Source organism: Eurosta solidaginis, chromosome 5 (assembly GCF_040869045.1).
Source record: "Eurosta solidaginis isolate ZX-2024a chromosome 5, ASM4086904v1, whole genome shotgun sequence".
Classification (NCBI taxonomy): Eukaryota; Metazoa; Arthropoda; class Insecta; order Diptera; family Tephritidae; genus Eurosta; species Eurosta solidaginis.
Genome location: NC_090323.1, coordinates 30,363,774 through 30,380,484, shown reverse-complemented (window position 1 = coordinate 30,380,484; position 16,711 = coordinate 30,363,774). Strand labels below are relative to the sequence as shown.

The 16,711-nt window shown below is 40.3% G+C and overlaps 1 protein-coding gene across 11 annotated transcripts in view; it reads left to right on the top strand.

Moving 5' to 3' along the window:
* Positions 1-3,923: 3,923 nt before the first annotated feature.
* The window catches only part of nuf (rab11 family-interacting protein nuf), a 268,745-nt gene continuing 255,957 nt past the window's right edge, over positions 3,924-16,711 (top strand). For 6 of the 11 annotated variants that reach the window (XM_067792118.1, XM_067792122.1, XM_067792121.1 and 3 more), the window contains exons 1-2: positions 3,943-4,157; positions 9,147-9,749. The gene's annotated coding sequence lies outside the window, so the exon portion shown is untranslated. Of the gene's footprint in view, positions 4,158-9,146; positions 9,750-16,711 lie in introns of all 11 variants that reach the window. The other 5 variants (XM_067792123.1, XM_067792120.1, XM_067792115.1 and 2 more) reach the window with 4 other exon arrangements.

Here is a 16,711-nt window from a genome sequence, read left to right as displayed (position 1 = left end):
AAAACCACCCAAATACCCAGACAGTACTTACCTCCGTAAGCATTATGAGGCTAGCCGGAGCAACGAGGCACGTACCTTCAAAGCTGCAGCATAGAGGGAGGGGTTGACAGGGGAAACAGTAGCAGATTGATCGCAGTAGTTCTCTTGGTGGGATATCGAAAAAGAGACTTGCTTAGTGTCATGAGATCGATGGGCTTTGCAACAAAATGAACGGCTACCTCTCGATCTCTCCAGTTTTTCGTCTCGCGAAACCTGACATTATCACCGCCTAAATCATCGGCGACCTTATTTACAACATGGACGTCCCAAATGTCGACAATTTTGAACATCCACGTCAATGGCACTACGCTACCGATTGTCTTACACCCCAAAATCTTGGGTGTGACGTTTGATCAAGATCTACATCATTAGGGAGAGAAATGAGATGCTAACCAAACAATTACTGTTGAATACCCAGAAACCTGGGAATCCCAACAAACATCACATTGACGAGTCAACACCGCCCATGGGGCTTAAGGAGTAATCTCCGTAAGCATTATGAGGAATTACCGCACCTGAGATAAAATTGCCTCCTTGAAATGGCAGGCAAACGGTACCAAAGGCCAAAGTGCAGTGAAGTTGGAGGGCGAGTTCCTTGTGTTGCTCGGCGTGAATTGGGAGACGGGAACTTATGTATTAGTGCGGCTTTACACCTGGTAAACTCTCGCTATGCGCCAAATCTTAAAAAAAAAAAATGCGAAAAAAGCATTTACACACATCACCTCTTCTTCGATTTTAAAGCCGCCTTCCACAGCACGAACAGGAGCTGAATATATTTAGCTTCCCCGCAAAACTTATGCGGCTGTGCAAACTGACGTTGAACTCAGTAAGAATTGGAAAGGACCTCTCCGACCCGTTCGAAACTAAACGAGATTTTAGACAGAGCGATCCCCTATCGTGCAATCCCTTTAATTTGATGCTGGCAGAACTTAAAGCGGAAAAGGTGGATTTGATGGTGAACGAGGACAAAAAAAATTACCTGCCGTCATCAAGCAAAAAGTCAGCGCATTTGCGTCTTGGCAATGGCCACTGTTGGCAGTCAAATAGTAAGACTTCTTTTATTTGGTAATCAGCTTTAACTCAAACAAAAACCTCAGCATTGAAATCGAGCAAAGATTTGCTCTTGACCAAGGGGCAAATGAAAAGCAAAGATCTCCGTCGGCAAACGAAAATCATCTTTGAAAGATTTACGGGACTTTATGCATTAGCCCAACAACGAAGCGACCGGCGTGACTTGATGGACGGCCACCGGTTAAGCGCCAATAAAGTAAGGATTTGAAGTACCTTCACGCATCTCGTTTCACGCAGGCGGGTCAGCACTACATCCTTCAAATATACCATAAGTATATGTTTGCGGCCACCGTGGTGTGATGGTAGCGGGGTTCGCACCCCGGGCAAAGCAACATCAAAATTTTAGAAATAAGGTTTTTCAATTAGAAGAAAATTTTTCTAAGCGGGGTCGCCCCTCGGCAGTGTTTGGCAAGCGCTCCGGGTGTATTTCTGCATGAAAAGCTCTCAGTGAAAACTCATCTGCCTTGAAGATGCCGTTCGGAGTCGGCATAAAACATGTAGGTCCCGTCCGGCCAATTTGTAGGGAAAATCAAGAGGAGCACGACGCAAATTGGAAGGGAAGCTCGGCCTTAGATCTCTTCGGAGGTTATCGCGCCTTACATTTAATTTTTTTTATATGTTGGCCCCAGAGTTTAGAAAAATGTCCTGCGGCAGTAGATATTTATCTGCGCTTCAGGAAGGCAACTCATAAAGAAAACAATGTTGTTGTTGTTGTAGCGATAAGGTTGCTCCCCGAAGGCTTTGGGGAGCGTTATCGATGTGATGGTCCTTTGCCGGATACAGATCCGGTACGCTCCGGTAACACAGCACCATTAAGGTGCTAGCCCGACCATCTCGGGAACGATTTATATGGCCACATAAAACCTCCAGGCCATCCCTCCCTCCCCAACCCCAAGTTCCAGGAGGAGCTTGGGGTCGCCAGACCCTCGTCTGTTGTGAAACAGGATTCGCCGCGGAGAGGTGAGGTTGACAATTGGGTTTGGAAAATCTGTATATTGCGCTGGCAACCTGAAGGGTTACGCTACACAGCCCAATGAATCTGGTATTTTAGTCGCCTCTTACGACAGGCATACCTACCGCGGGTATATTCTGACTCCCTAACCCGCTGAGGGATAAAGAAAACAATCATAACCATTAAAGCAATGGAGGTAGAAAGAGACCTCGACGGAGGCGGACAGACAGCTCAATGCTGTTTACGGTCCTACAATCGTCGTAAAGTGGCATTAGGCACTCTCGGATTCGGTATTTATAACGTGAGAGGAAGATACCCGTGATGCATGCTATTTATCTTAATATACATATGTAAATTTCGTGTCACGTTGTTTGTTCACGATGGACTCCTAAGCTGTTTAAGCGATTGCAATCAAATTTGCACGCCGTGTGCAGTGTGATCCAACTTGAAAGGTAGGATAGCGTTCCTGTGAAGCTTCTTTCCGGGAAGTGGACCCGGGACCAATCTATTCGAACAAGTTCTATTCGCGGTTCGATTTGCTGTGGTTTGGTATATAGGTAGCCCTTTGCATAGGTTAGTATTTACGAAACTTTTTTTCCGGGAAGAAGACGAGGGACCAATCTTCTCGAACAAATTATATTATTATGTTACCCCAGGGGGTTAGGGGGTTAGAATATACCCGCGGTAGGTATGCCTGTAGTAAGAGGCGACTAAAATACCAAATAGATTCAAGGGGCTGTGTAGCGCAACCCTTTCAGATTGCCAGCGCAATTTATGGCTTCTCCACACCGAATTGTCAACCTCACCTATCCGTGGCGAATCCTGTTTCATTAACAGCCGAAGCTCTGGCGACCCCGAGCTCCTCATGGATCTTGAGGGTGGGAGGGCGGCATGGCCTAGGAGGTCGCATGTGGCCATAACAAATCGTTCTCGAGATGGTCGGGCTTGGAACCGGAACGTACCGGATCTGCATCCGGCAAAGGACCATCAACATCGATAACACTATCCAAGGCCTTCGGGGAGTGTCCTTATCGCTACAAGAACAACAACAACAAATTATGCTCTTGGTTCGATTAACCTGAAATTGGGCATATAGGTAGCCCTTTGCTCAGATTAGTATTTATGACAATTTTTTCGGGAAATGGAGCAGGGACCGACTGCGACTGGGACATGGACTGCGACTGCCACTGGAACTGCGACTGGGACTGGGAATTGGGTAGGGACTAGGACTGGGAAAAAGCGATGGAGAAGAGCAAGAAGAACTAGAGAGAAGAGAAAAGAGGGAAAGAGATATGGATAGGTGGAGCGGAAAAGACGTGAGGGAAAATACCGAGATTGAACAAAAAGATAAGGAAAAGGGGGAGAGAGGGAAAGAGAGAGTAATAGGTAAAAACTACTTAAAAATTATGCAGATAGACCAAAGCTAGGGCAGAGCAACGTCTGCCGGGTTTGCTAGTTTTCATATAAAAACCCAGTATATCAGTCTTCTATTTAAATTTTAATTAAATCGGGAACTAAGATTATGATTACCTCTTCCAATGCAAGGATATAAATGTGCCACATCATCCGCCTGAGAACTGTCACTCGAAATATCGAAACGCTGTCTCGATTCTAGCAGGGCGTTTCGTAAAGAAAGTAAACAGGTAACACTAGTAGCTCACGAAGCTGGCCAACTCGGCATTAGAGAGCAAACGAAACCAACTTATCTGTCGCACATACATGTATATGTACATATGTATGGATATATGTTATACCCCAAACATATGAGTGCATTGACGCGTTGATGGCCGTATTTGTTGGCCAATTAGATGGACTGCAAAAATTGTTGGATATGAGAGAGCTCCACAGTTTACGGTAACTACTCAAAGCGTTTGGTACGTCGTTGGCGGATATTATTTTTTTTAAATTGGTTAAGGTAAAACTGGTTTAACTTTCGGCATTTTGGGGCGACTGAAAAAAAAAACAAATTAGTAAATGTGTTTGGTGTAACCAAAGTGACTACCGAAAATCAGTGTTTATTTGTGAAAATGTCTGAATACATTTAAATAAACAAAAGTAATTGTTAAATTACGAGTTTAATACAAAGTTTATGTATGTAAGTGTGAAATAACTAAAAACAAAACGTTTATTTTATGAATTTATAGAAAAGAGCGTGAAAAAAACGGCTCAAGTGATTACATAGCTACATATCTACATATGTATGTGTGTAAAAATGCGTCCAATCAGCAAAAAAGCACAAAATTACTTGCACAATTTTGTTCACTTTTCTTCTATATTTAAGAAAAATTTCTTATAAAAATGCAAAGAAATTGTTTTGCATAATGGCAGTGATTGAAATATTTGTGTAAAGAAATTTGTTCGAGTGCTTACTTGTATTTTTGAGTTTGAATGTGCTCGGTGAAAGCCAGATTTTTATGTTGTATTCGCAAGTCATTTTGTGTGCATTTGAAAATCAAAGGCGATGATGGTAACTTGATCTTAACCCTTATGCTTATGCATAGGTCTGGCCAGACCTATACGAACTTTAACTATCAGCCCAATTCTAAACGAAAATTCCGTGCGAGTTTTTTCCCTTCTCCCATTCCTCGTATTCTAAATAAAAATTCCTTGAGAGTTTTTTCACTTCTCCCTTTCCTCCTATTCTGAACAATGTTCGAAAAAGAGGAAACCGGTTATGGGAGAAAAGCAGGTATTATGAATGTGAGGGAGAGGGAGATTTCTTTGCCATTTCATAGGAGTTTTTTCACTAGTTAAATTGAAGGGAATGCATCAAAATAGTTAAAGGAAATTGGTTCTTTTAAGAAAGAACACTTATTTGTACAAATTTGCGCTAAAATATGTATTTACATTCTACCACAATATTCTCACTGTTAATACAACAACAGCAACAATATTCTTTATTTTAAGTCGAAAAGTATATCATAAGCAACGGAAGAGCTCTTTGTATATTTGATGCATCCATCCAGAAATTGCGCAAGGATTTTTAAAGAATGCTTAATTAGATTTTGGCATATGGCGAAAGGCGAACTCAACTCGACGTGGCCGCCAGAAAATTGCTTTGCAGAATAAAAGCAGGTAACTCCGGCGGATTTGTGTTAACCCGCCGTCTTCTTCTTATGCTCCTCTGTTGATGTTGCTGTGGCACCAATTCATTACTCATTTCAGTGTATACCACATGAAATCCAATAATGTGCATTGTTTATACCTTATTTCTTAATTTCAAACAAATTCGCAACAATAATTAAGCTTTTCAATTTTTTAAACAAAATAAGAAATGCGCAACGAAATTTCAATTGACAAAACAGCTGACTTCGAAAATCCGAAATTCCTATTCCCCAATTTTTCTTCTCCCTAGGAGAAAAGAATTGGAGGAATTTTTCCGCGGGAATAAAAAAATCCGCGAGAACAAAATTCCGCGAGAATATTTAGAATTGGTCTGTATATTTTTTTTACAGAATGGTAAAGCAAGCTAAAAATCTAAGATCCAACGATATTCTCAAGATATAAATTATCTGCAGTTTTAAAGCAAACTTTTTTTAAATACTTATAAATTAAGGTTTTATTACAAAATTTCAAAACTTATACCTTAACCGTACACCAAAGGTCCAGCAAGACCTATAAAGTTATTAGTGTAAAATCAATAAAATTCGTGACATTCTATGCGCCTTTACTTCGAAAAACAACTGTACAAAGACCAAGAAAAATGAAAATTGTTACAGCTTCAAAGAAATATTATCCCAACTGCTTTCCTAATGTGCTAAAGTGTGGTCACAAAATTGTATAGTTTTTTGGTCGTTACTGATTTTGTGGAAAGGCACAAAAGGGTAAGCAGCCTTATGTTAGGTTAGGTTGCAAGGGCTGTGTTGGACACTATGGTAACAGCTCACTACTTGGGCCACCAACTATACGGTCTAAAAGAGGATCCCTACCCTGCCTAAAGCGGGTCAAACCACTTCGTGGAATTTATATATTTTTCTAGAGCCTTGACTTCATTGCTAGAGACCTAAGCAAGGTCATGTAGGAAAGGTTTACCAAGGATGGCCAACCTACGCCTACTAAGCGCTGGACAATGACAGAGAAGGTGCTGGACACTCTCCTCCTCTTCTGTGCATCTGCAGTTGCGACAATAGTCGTTGCCCCCATTCTAGTACCATGCGTGTCTATTAAACAATGCCCTGTTAGAACCCTTATCAGGGACTATAGAACTGATTTGTTTAAAATCAGAAGCGATCCTGTGCGCCCCTTGTCATATGAGGGCCAGGTTAGCCTGGATGTCTCACAGGATGATAAGGCTGAACATAGTCCATTTGCAATTCTTATAGTGCTTGTGTTCACACGAAGACTGAAAGTGGCCATGGGTATACCTACCGAATCATTTCCCGGAAGGATATGGTCGGTGGTGCCTCTTCTGGCCAGCTCGTCTGCTCTGCAGTTGCCTTCAATATCCCTGTGTCCAGGTACCCATATAAGGCTGATACTGAAGTGCTGAGCCATCTCGTTAGGAGATCTGCGGCATTCAGTGACCGACTTTGCGTTGTCGACGAATAAGTCCAGGGCCTTTAATGCGGCCTGGCTGTCTGACAAAATAAACACCCGTTTACCATCCTTAGGCATAGACCCGATATGATTCACAGCCCTATGTATTGCCAGCATTTCCGCTTGGTAAACACTACAGTGATCTGTAAGCAGCATTAGTGCAGACAATTTATAAAAAATACCTTTATATTTAGGTATAGTTAAAAAATTGTTTAAATAGTAAAGTATAATAAATAAATATTTTTTCTGTTTTTATCAAATTATATTTGAATTTTATATTATTCTACAAAAAAGTGTATAGGCCCTTTTGTGTACGGTTTGGTTTTGAATTTAAATATGTACTAAATAGTGTATCGTGGCTTTAAAAAAATATACATACATATGTATTTATATACAATGCATAAATGAAAAATAATGCAAAAATGTTAAAAAAATGAAACAAGGCTCAATTAATATGTATCTGATAACTTACTTAGTTGGCGCTTAACCGTTTAAACGGTTATGGCCGTAACATTTCTTCGTTCTGCTACCTGGCGCCAACAGATAACACCAAGAGAATTTAATTTATTTTCCACCTGGTCCTTCCAGTGGAGTGGGATTCTCTCTTTTTTCTCTGCTTCCATAGGCGGGTTCCGATAAAAGTGCTTTCTTAACCGGAGCATCATCTTTGATTTGCATAGCATGGCCTGAGCAGCTGTAGTCGCTGTATTTTAATTCGCTGAACTATACTAATGTCTGCGTAAAGTTCATACAGCCCATCATTAATTCTTGTTCGGTACCGGCCGTCGTCATCTCGAACACTCCCAGAGCCACCTCATCTGATATTGTCATGGTCCATGCTTCTGCACCATGTATCAGTACGATAAGTGACTTGTAGAGCATGATCTTAGTTTGTTGCAAAAGGACTTTACTTTTCAATCGCCTACTCAGTCCAAAAGCATTTAGTGGCAAGATAACTAGGAGTTGTTAAGAACAGTTACTATCGAAAATTTAAACCAAAAAAATTATACTGCAATATATGGAGTACACCAACTCGTTCCTTATTACCCAGACTATCGTTAAATGGATTGATATTTTTGCTTTCGCAAAATAATAATTATTTATTTTTGTTTTTTTTTTTATCGTTCGGAAAATAATGGTTAATTAAAATAAATTAGATTTTTATTTAACAATTAAAATCGCAACGATCTTAATGGGGAAAAAAGATAAAAAGCAACACGTAAAATACCTACGATTACACCAAAAATATATCCGACCAAGAGATAAAGCGACAACGTTCTCTTATAAGAAGCAAAACGACCTGCTCACTCGCACATTAATATAAGCACCTGTATGTAGTATGTACAATAGGGTGTTTAAGTTTTCATATGCATCCCAAAGGAAATTTAAAAAATTTTAAAATATTCAATTTACGCTCTATTTGAATAAGCAAGCGGTCGATTGGTTCTTATGAGTATTTTCCTTTCACCATCAGCTGTTTTAGGTTAGATCAATGAGCCTATACATTATTACAGTTTTTTTTTTAACATATACCATTATGCAATGTGACCGTGTTATTGAAGAGTGCGTCTATGAAAATAAGCTTTTCTTTCAGAAAACTTTGTACAGATTATATTTGCTGAACATACTTATAGTCCAGCACGTCTGAATAATTTTTTATTTGCATTTAAAAATTGAAGGGTAACAAGAGGCACTTAGTCAAGTTGCAACACATTTGGAAGATTTACCACTTTCGTGTAGGAAGAAATATTTCTCCCCTCAATACTTCACCGTTAGTACTTCCATAGTTTTATTTTTTACCCAGAAGTGAAATTGCTGAGGCTCCTAGTTACTTATCTTACGAGTATCCAACCAAAGCTTAATTACTCCAGGATTCTGCACACCTGACCAAAAGACACATTTTAACTAGTTTGACTAAAGATTTGATAACAAAAATGTGTTTTCGTGTGATGTCATCTTTCAGAAAAATGCCATGGTTACTTTGTCGCAAAATTTGCTGTTGTACACCGATTTAACAAATTCTAGAGGAAACCGATACTTTTTCCTAGTCCTAGAGACAGATTTTGGTTTCATATCTAGCTGGAAGCACAAAATAAAGGAAAAACGTTAAAAAGACGTAAACATGGTAGCCGCAAAACAGATTGACAGCTATTAATTTCGCTTTTGAGACAAATGTAAATGTGTAGATTAACTTTTGTGGTTTATTGTAAATAAGGGCATGTGTAAACGTGATCTTAAGTTTAGAAATATAAAACTTCAAAAATGTTATATTGAAATATTTCATTAAATTCGCTACATTTTTAAGTTCAATCACTTGGTAGTGCATGAAAAGTCAAATGTATGAGTTACCTCAGTTTGCAATGCATTTAGAATTTTTGTGAAAATATATACAATATGTTTTATAAAGAATCAAATTTTCAGGTAAGACATTGAAAAAAATTATATCGCCAAAAAAGGCACACCCTAATGTACAATAGCTCACTTGAGCGCACATGATCGCTCTTCTCTATGCTAAAATCACTCAAACAGTCTTCAATCTCTTTCGTAGCTTGGAACTCATTAATAAGACATTCACTCAACACTCAAACAATAAACTATTGCTAATCTCGGCGCACTTCTCAACCAATTTTTGACGGATAAACAGTGATTGTGTATAGCGAAAAAAACTAAAATCAAGTTTTATGCACAAAATAAATCAACAAAATATAGTGCAATAAAAAAATAAGTAAATTTGAATATTTGCAAATGAATATTCTTAAAGTGTGTTTGTAAATTTGTTAAATTAAAGAAAAAAAGATTAAAACGAAAATACGCCCCAAAGTAATTGATGTTATTGCATGTCAAATAAATTTTTTTTTTCGTGTATAATTTATAATTTATGCATGTGCATAGTGAGTGGATAAATATATGAGCATTCACTAAAACCAATAAAACAAAAAAAAAAAAAACAAATAAAGAGTGCGTGCTCTCAAGAGCAAGTTTTTCGATTTACAATTGTTGTTGAATCACAAAACTGGTTTTCTATGGCTCAAAGATCATTTACAGCGTGTTGTGTCTACCTGTGCAAGTGATGGTCAAACAAACCATTGAAAAGCCAAGTTAGCATTCTACCAACATCATCCCAGTTGGAAACGGATTCACTTGAAAAAAGGTAAATTTAAATATGGGTTTTTTGTAACAAGGCAGTCATGTTATGGGGAGTGTTAATGAAGTTGATGGTCCATGCACCATTAAGGTACTACCCTGACTTTCTCGGGAACGATTTAATATGACCACATTGAAAATTCTGGTAGTTACATACTCGTAACATGTCATCCTGCTATCCCTATTTTGCAATAACTAACTAACGCCTATCGGGAGCATCAAGAGAGGTCAAGTCATCCATCACCTCTCCCTCCCAACTAGGCGAATGTGTCCCCTTCCTCTTCCGGCACCACTTTTTACACTGTCAAAAGTCTTTTTCATATCTGCAAAGAGATCATGCGATCGATTCTTTTATTGTGGGTCATCTGGTCGATGGTGGGCTAACCAGGGATGAAGTCACACTGATAAGACCCAATAAATTGCCCTAAGGTGAAATTCAGTCTTTCTCACAACATGTGACATAGAACCTTATAGGTGGACACTTAAATTTCAGCCTAGGGACATGCGCTCGTTTGACTATATTTTGCATAAGAGTTCGGGCATAGCTTTTACCAACTCTCCTCCACGGTGTTAGAGCAGCTCGCGCGCTTTATTATTATTAAGCACGGATATTGTTCATTCTCACATCGTCATAGTCCGAGGGCGGAATGTATATTCTATCATCAGTGATTGGGGTATCGGTTTTGTCTTCTCCTCCGGTACATAGTAAAACTTAAGCACACTATGTAAGTCAGTTACCCATTTCCGGTTGTTTTTGTTGTTATAGCTGGGCTTCGCCCCATTCAATAGCTGCGACCACTCACAAACTGTCATCAATATCCTCTAACGGGTGTGCCAGGAAACCTGCAGTTTCAACAGGGGTGCCCAGATTGAGAAGGGTGTTAGAGGTGGTGGTTGCACATACATGCATTTAAAGAGATGGTTGGTGTCATGTGGGGACACACTGGGTATTGATTCTGGATGGCTAAGAGCTTAACCTGATACAGTATCAAGACCGAAGTTGAGCTGGAGTGAGGCTCCCCAGGGATAATGCTTTCCTTTTCTGTGAGTTCGAGGTATTTATCTTTAATAACGGGGTTCACCGGGCAATTCCTGGCATAGAGGTCCGATGACTTTTTTTAGATATCACTGAGGATCTGTTTGTGTTTTTCTTCAACATACGCCTGTGTTCTCAGGTGCCGTATTTCCTCATAATCCTTGCGGAGATGACTTCTTAAGCCCCTGGGAGGTGTGACCTCTTCAATCACATAACTTTGGTCTGCTCAGGGTTTGAAACCTTCCGTTATCTGCCGGATTTTTTGTTGAATTTGTTTCTGAAGTCAGCATTGGAAACTCCTCGCACTTATGCCGTTTTGTCTTAAGTTTTTTCTTCCAAGTACGCATTTCTCTTCCTTCTTCGGGTCACGATAATGCTCAATACTCAGAAATACGCACCATGGACCTATAGAAAGCGCCTTTTTTTTCCAATTCAGAACGATACTCCTCAGGTTTTCAGTTGCTTCACTGAGCTCGCTGGAAGCCTATATTATAAGCAATGGCGATATGTAATCAGTGAGAAATGTGCACGCACTGCTGGGCTATATCGTTGTTGTTGTTGTAGCGATAAGGTTGCTCCCCGAAAGCTTTGGGGAGTGTTATCGATGTGATGGTCCTTTGCCGGATACAGATTCGGTACGCTCCGGTAACACAGCACCATTAAGGTGCTAGCCCGACCATCTCGGGAACGATTTATATGGCCACATTAAGCCTTCAGGCCATCCCTCCCTCCCTAACCACAAGTTCCATGAGGAGCTTGGGGTCGCCAGAGCCTCGTCTGTTAGTGAAACAGGATTCACCGCGGATAGGTGAGGTTGACAACTGGGTTTGGAGAAGCTGTATATTGCGCTGGCAACCTGAAGGGTTGCGCTACACAGCCCCTTGAATCTGGTATTTTAGTCGCCTCTTACGACAGGCATACCTACCGCGGGTATATTCTGACCCCCTAACCCGCTGGGGGGGGGGGGGGCTATATCATCGGGTCGAAGAGTGCTGTCAGTTATCAAATGTTAGAGCCGAGTGTGAGCACCTTGTTGACGGCAAACTTTTCTAGCGTTACTGCGCGTACTTTATTCGCTGGAAAGAGTTGTGTGCATGTTTGGCTGCCACGAGGTGGTGGTCCGAATCGACATTTGGAAGCCATAAAGCTTGCTTGTGCTGCTGCCTGGTACTGCAGATGACCATATTTCGGGCCGCGGTCAACCCGTTGGGATATTACTCATCGCGGAGGGTAAATTTTCCATTTGAAGAAACAAATACCGCTCATTTATCCACCCTGGCGTGATAACACAGCGGCTATGCCGGCTAGGTCGAGTTATGCGTATGAAAGATGATGCTCCGACTAAATATATTCTTATCGGAACCCGCCTAAAGAAACAGACCCCCCGCTGGCGGGAGCAGGTGGAAAACGACTTCAATTTCCTTGGTGTGACTAATTGTCGCCATTTTACTCAACGAAGAAGCGACTAGCAGACCTTGTTGGGCGGCCATAACCATTCAAACAGTGCCAATTAAGTAAGTAAGTCGTGCCAGTCGCCAACCATCCGCGAAACGCTCGCTCACAGCTGTAGTGGCGAAGTTTTTTTTAACCCCGAATCTCAGAACTTTGCTTCTAATTGCTCTTCTGTCCTATGGTCACTGCATTACCGTTCATCGTGTTTCTTGAATGGGGATTATGTCAGCCTTTTCATTCACGAGGACTTGAATCAGCGGGGCATCGGTACTTTCCCTGGAAAAAGTCCTGATATTCCAGGTACCGTTGAACGTTTGCCCATTCGCCATGGTTTTCATTAGAAATAAATAATAGTTTAAAAAAACTAAAAAAACCCGCTTTTATAGCTAACCGAACTAAAAAATAGCAAATAATTTTCAATTAAAAAGAGTTTATATAACAGTAGTAGAAGGTCAAACAATCGTTTATAGTTAATCACCTCAAAATAAAATTATAATAAAATTTAAGTTATTAACAGACCTTAAACACATTAAAAAGCGTGGGGTGCATTTGACTACATTTCATATCTTTCCTCTCAGATAGTTGCCAATAGAATGGTTGTAACATTCAATATCAAGCACCCACGCTTTTTACTGTGAATTAAATTATTCTGTTAATAACTTAAATTTTATTATAATTTTATTTTGAGGTGATTAACTATAAACGACTGTTTGACCTTCTACTACTGTTATATAAACTCTTTTTAATTGAAAATTAGTTTCTATTTTTTAGTTCGGTTAGCTATAAAAGCGTGTTTTTTTAGTTTTTTTAAACTATTATTTATTTTTAATTTTTTAGTTCAAGTAATTTTAAAAGTTTTAGTCGAGAGTGATGAAAACTCGAAACTCCAGCGGTCCATGGATGAATCCAGCCCCACGGCACCGAAAAGGGCCAAGAGGCAGGGAGGCTGGACGCGGTCTTTCGCCGAAATTGCCAAGGGTCGGCAGATCATTGGCATTATAGACGAGAGCAGCGAAGATGGCAGGATCCCGAAACAACAGTGGAAGTGGATCGAGGCCGCGCTCGCCACGGTGGCCGTTAAGGTTAATAAAGACAACCCTGGTCCACTGTCATCTTACATCGATGCAGGGTGGCTTCAGGGTAATGTCAATCTAATTGCCTGTGATGACGCCAGGTCGGTAAACCTCTATAGGGCCGCCGTCACGCTGATATGGGTGGTATATCCGGGCGCGCGCCTCAATGTAGTGGAGGCGCGTCATATCCTCCACGACCACGGGCTAGAACCTGGGTTCCAGTGACGCCAACGGACCCAGCTGACATCCTGGAGCTGCTCCAGGAGTACAACCCGCCACAGGTTTGGAAGTCAACCCGGATAAAACCGAGCTTGTCCTCTTCACCAGGATGTACAAGGTACCAAATCTTACACCGTTGGGGGTACGTTCTTAGCGTTTAGCGATAAAGTCAAATACTTGGGAGCCATTCTGGATAGGAAGCTATTATGGAGTGACCATATAGTGGAGCGATCCAAGAAGGCAGCAGCAGAGCTGTTCATCTGCAAAGGGCAATTGGCACCTCCTGTGGATTCTCCCCTAAAGTGACCTACTGGATTTACACAGCTATTGTGCGCCCGATTCTTCTTTATGGTGCCTTGGTCTGGTCGCCTGCACTAGCTTAAAGTACCTATCTTAAAATGCTTCAAAAGGTGCAACGGAGTCCGGAGCTCTGCATTACCGGGGCTCTCGGCTCCACTCCAGATTCCGTTACATACATGTATGTATATGTTTATTAAGTCTATGATCGAAAAGAATCTTACAGACTAGATAAATGAATAAAAAGATATAAAAACTATATAGTCAAACTTATATATGTAATTACCGAGTAAATAATAAAAATGAAAAAAGATAACAATGAGATGAATAAATAATAAAAATAAATTACAGCCACAAATCCAGAGAAGACTTGAACGTACTTCTCGACAAATAGAGATCAAGAAGGAAACTCCCTGAGAGTCTATTAAATTCGGTAAGTGCGCGGAAAATCGGGTCAAATATGCAATAGTTAGCTCTACCGACACGCAAGTAAAAGGGCAAGAAAGTACGAAGACACCTATTAGGTACATTAAAATTAACTTTAGCTAGAAGAGCTGAACAATCTAAAGAGCCAGTGATGAGATCAAAAACAAACATTAGTAGATGCGCAGCTCTCCGGATTTCAAGAGACTGGAGATTGATAAGTATGCATCGCGAGTAATAGGATGGGGTTGGATCGTCAAAGTTAATAGAAATTAAGCAAAATCTAATGAATTTTCTTTTAACCCTCTCTATTCTGGCAGAGTGGCCACTATAGATAGGATTCCAGACAACTGAGGCGTATTCTAATTTTGAGCGAACTAAAGAGATAAAAAGTGCCTTCCTGGTATAGGGATCCTTAAAGTCTTTTGCATATCTGCGAAGGAAGGCAAGGTTTCTGTAAGCCTTCGGAAGGACATAACAGATATGACTAACGAAGCAGAAAGAGGTGTCGAAGACAACACCTAGATCAATAACTTCTTTGACAGAAGCTAGTGGAACACCTGAAATACCATAGGGCATGGTATGCAGGGTAGACGACTTAGAAAAAGACATTTGAAAGCATTTTTTGACATTTAAGTAGAACCTATTGGCATTATACCAAGCAACAAGATTATTTGAATCATTTTGTAGGAGCACTGCATCTGACGGGCCATTAATTCTACGAAAAATCTTAACATCGTCTGCATATAAAAGGAAATCAGACGAATTAAAGCAGGTACCAATGTCATTAGTAAAGAGCACAAATAAAAGAGGACCAAGAATGCTACCCTGAGGTACCCCGGATGTTGCCAAGAAAGGCTTGGACTTACAGTCTTCAATTTCGACGCACAAGGATCTATTCGACAAATAAGATTTTAACCATGATAGGAAAACAGAGTGAAATCCAATGCATTCCAGTTTAAATAATAAGATTTTATGAGATACTTTATCGAAAGCCTTCGTGAAATCGGTGTATACAGTATCTACCTGGCAACCGTCCTGAAATGCAGAGATGCAAAAATCAGAAAACGACACTAGGTTCGGATAGGATACATAGATACATAGATAAATACAGGCCAAGCAAATAAAAGCGTGTTAAAAAGGACTCCAGTATGCTCTTTCGTAGATGTGCCATGCATCCAATTCTATCATTAATAAAGGAATTCGTTTTTCGCATTATGTGCAAGGTTTCAAATCTATGGTCATTTGGGGTGGTCATAAGTTCAATTGACCTTATGTCCGTTAACCTTATGTCACCCCACCATCATATTATTGCATTGTCATCCAGCCTTGATACTTGTGCAAAGTTTCAATCAAACTTATGGCCATTCAAAGTGGTAATAAGGCAAATTGACCTTACGGCTGTTGACCTTATGTAACCACACCATCACACTAATGCATTGTCATCGAGCCTTGATACGTATGCAAAGTTTCAATCAAACTTATGGCCATTGAAAGTTTTAATATGGCCAATTGACCGTTGACCTTATGTCACCGCACCACCACATTAATTCATTGTCATCGAGCCTTGATACGTGTGCAAAGTTTCAATCAAACTTATGGCCATTCAAATTGGTAATAAGGCCAATTGACCTTATGGCCGTTGACCTTATGTAACCACACCATCACACTAATGCATTGTCATCGAGCCTTGAAACGTGTGCAAAGTTTCAATCAAACTTATGGCCATTCAAAGTTTTAATATAGCCAATTGACCGTTGACCTTATGTCACCGCACCATCACATTAATTCATTGTCTTAGAGCCTTGATACGTGTGCAAAGTTTCAATCAAACTTATGGCCATTCAAAGTGGTAATAAGGCCAATTGACCTTATGCCCGTTGACTTTATGTCACCGCACCATCCCATTAATGCATTGTCATCGAGCCTTGATACGTGTGCAAAGTTTCAATCAAGCTTATGGCCATTCAAAGTGGTAATAAGGCCAATTGACCTTATGTCCGTTGACCTTATATCACCACACCACAACATTAATGCATTGTCATTGGTCCTTGATACGTATGCAAAGTTTCAAATTAATCAGACTTCTAGAAACCGGTGAAAATTAAGCTCAAAGATTCCGTTACATACAGTCAAAGCTAATAAAAGCGTGTTAAAAAGAGATCTCTTCCGACGCTTGTTGTTGAGTTTTATGAATGGTAGGCGTTTTTACGTGGCGGGCCTCCAAGCTAGTACTCAACACGGGTACGGGATTTTATTTATTGTCGCCTCTTGCGTCAATCATACCTACAGCGAGTACGTGCTAAGCTGCCTAACCTTATTCAGAGTCTTTCTAAAAGAAGCGCCAATTCAGTTGAAGACGGATGCTTTCTGAGCTAATAAAATCCTTCGTAAACAACTTAAACTTCAATTAATAAATTTTTGTCGTTGCGAAATATGTAGCCACACCAAAATCTGAACTTAAATCCA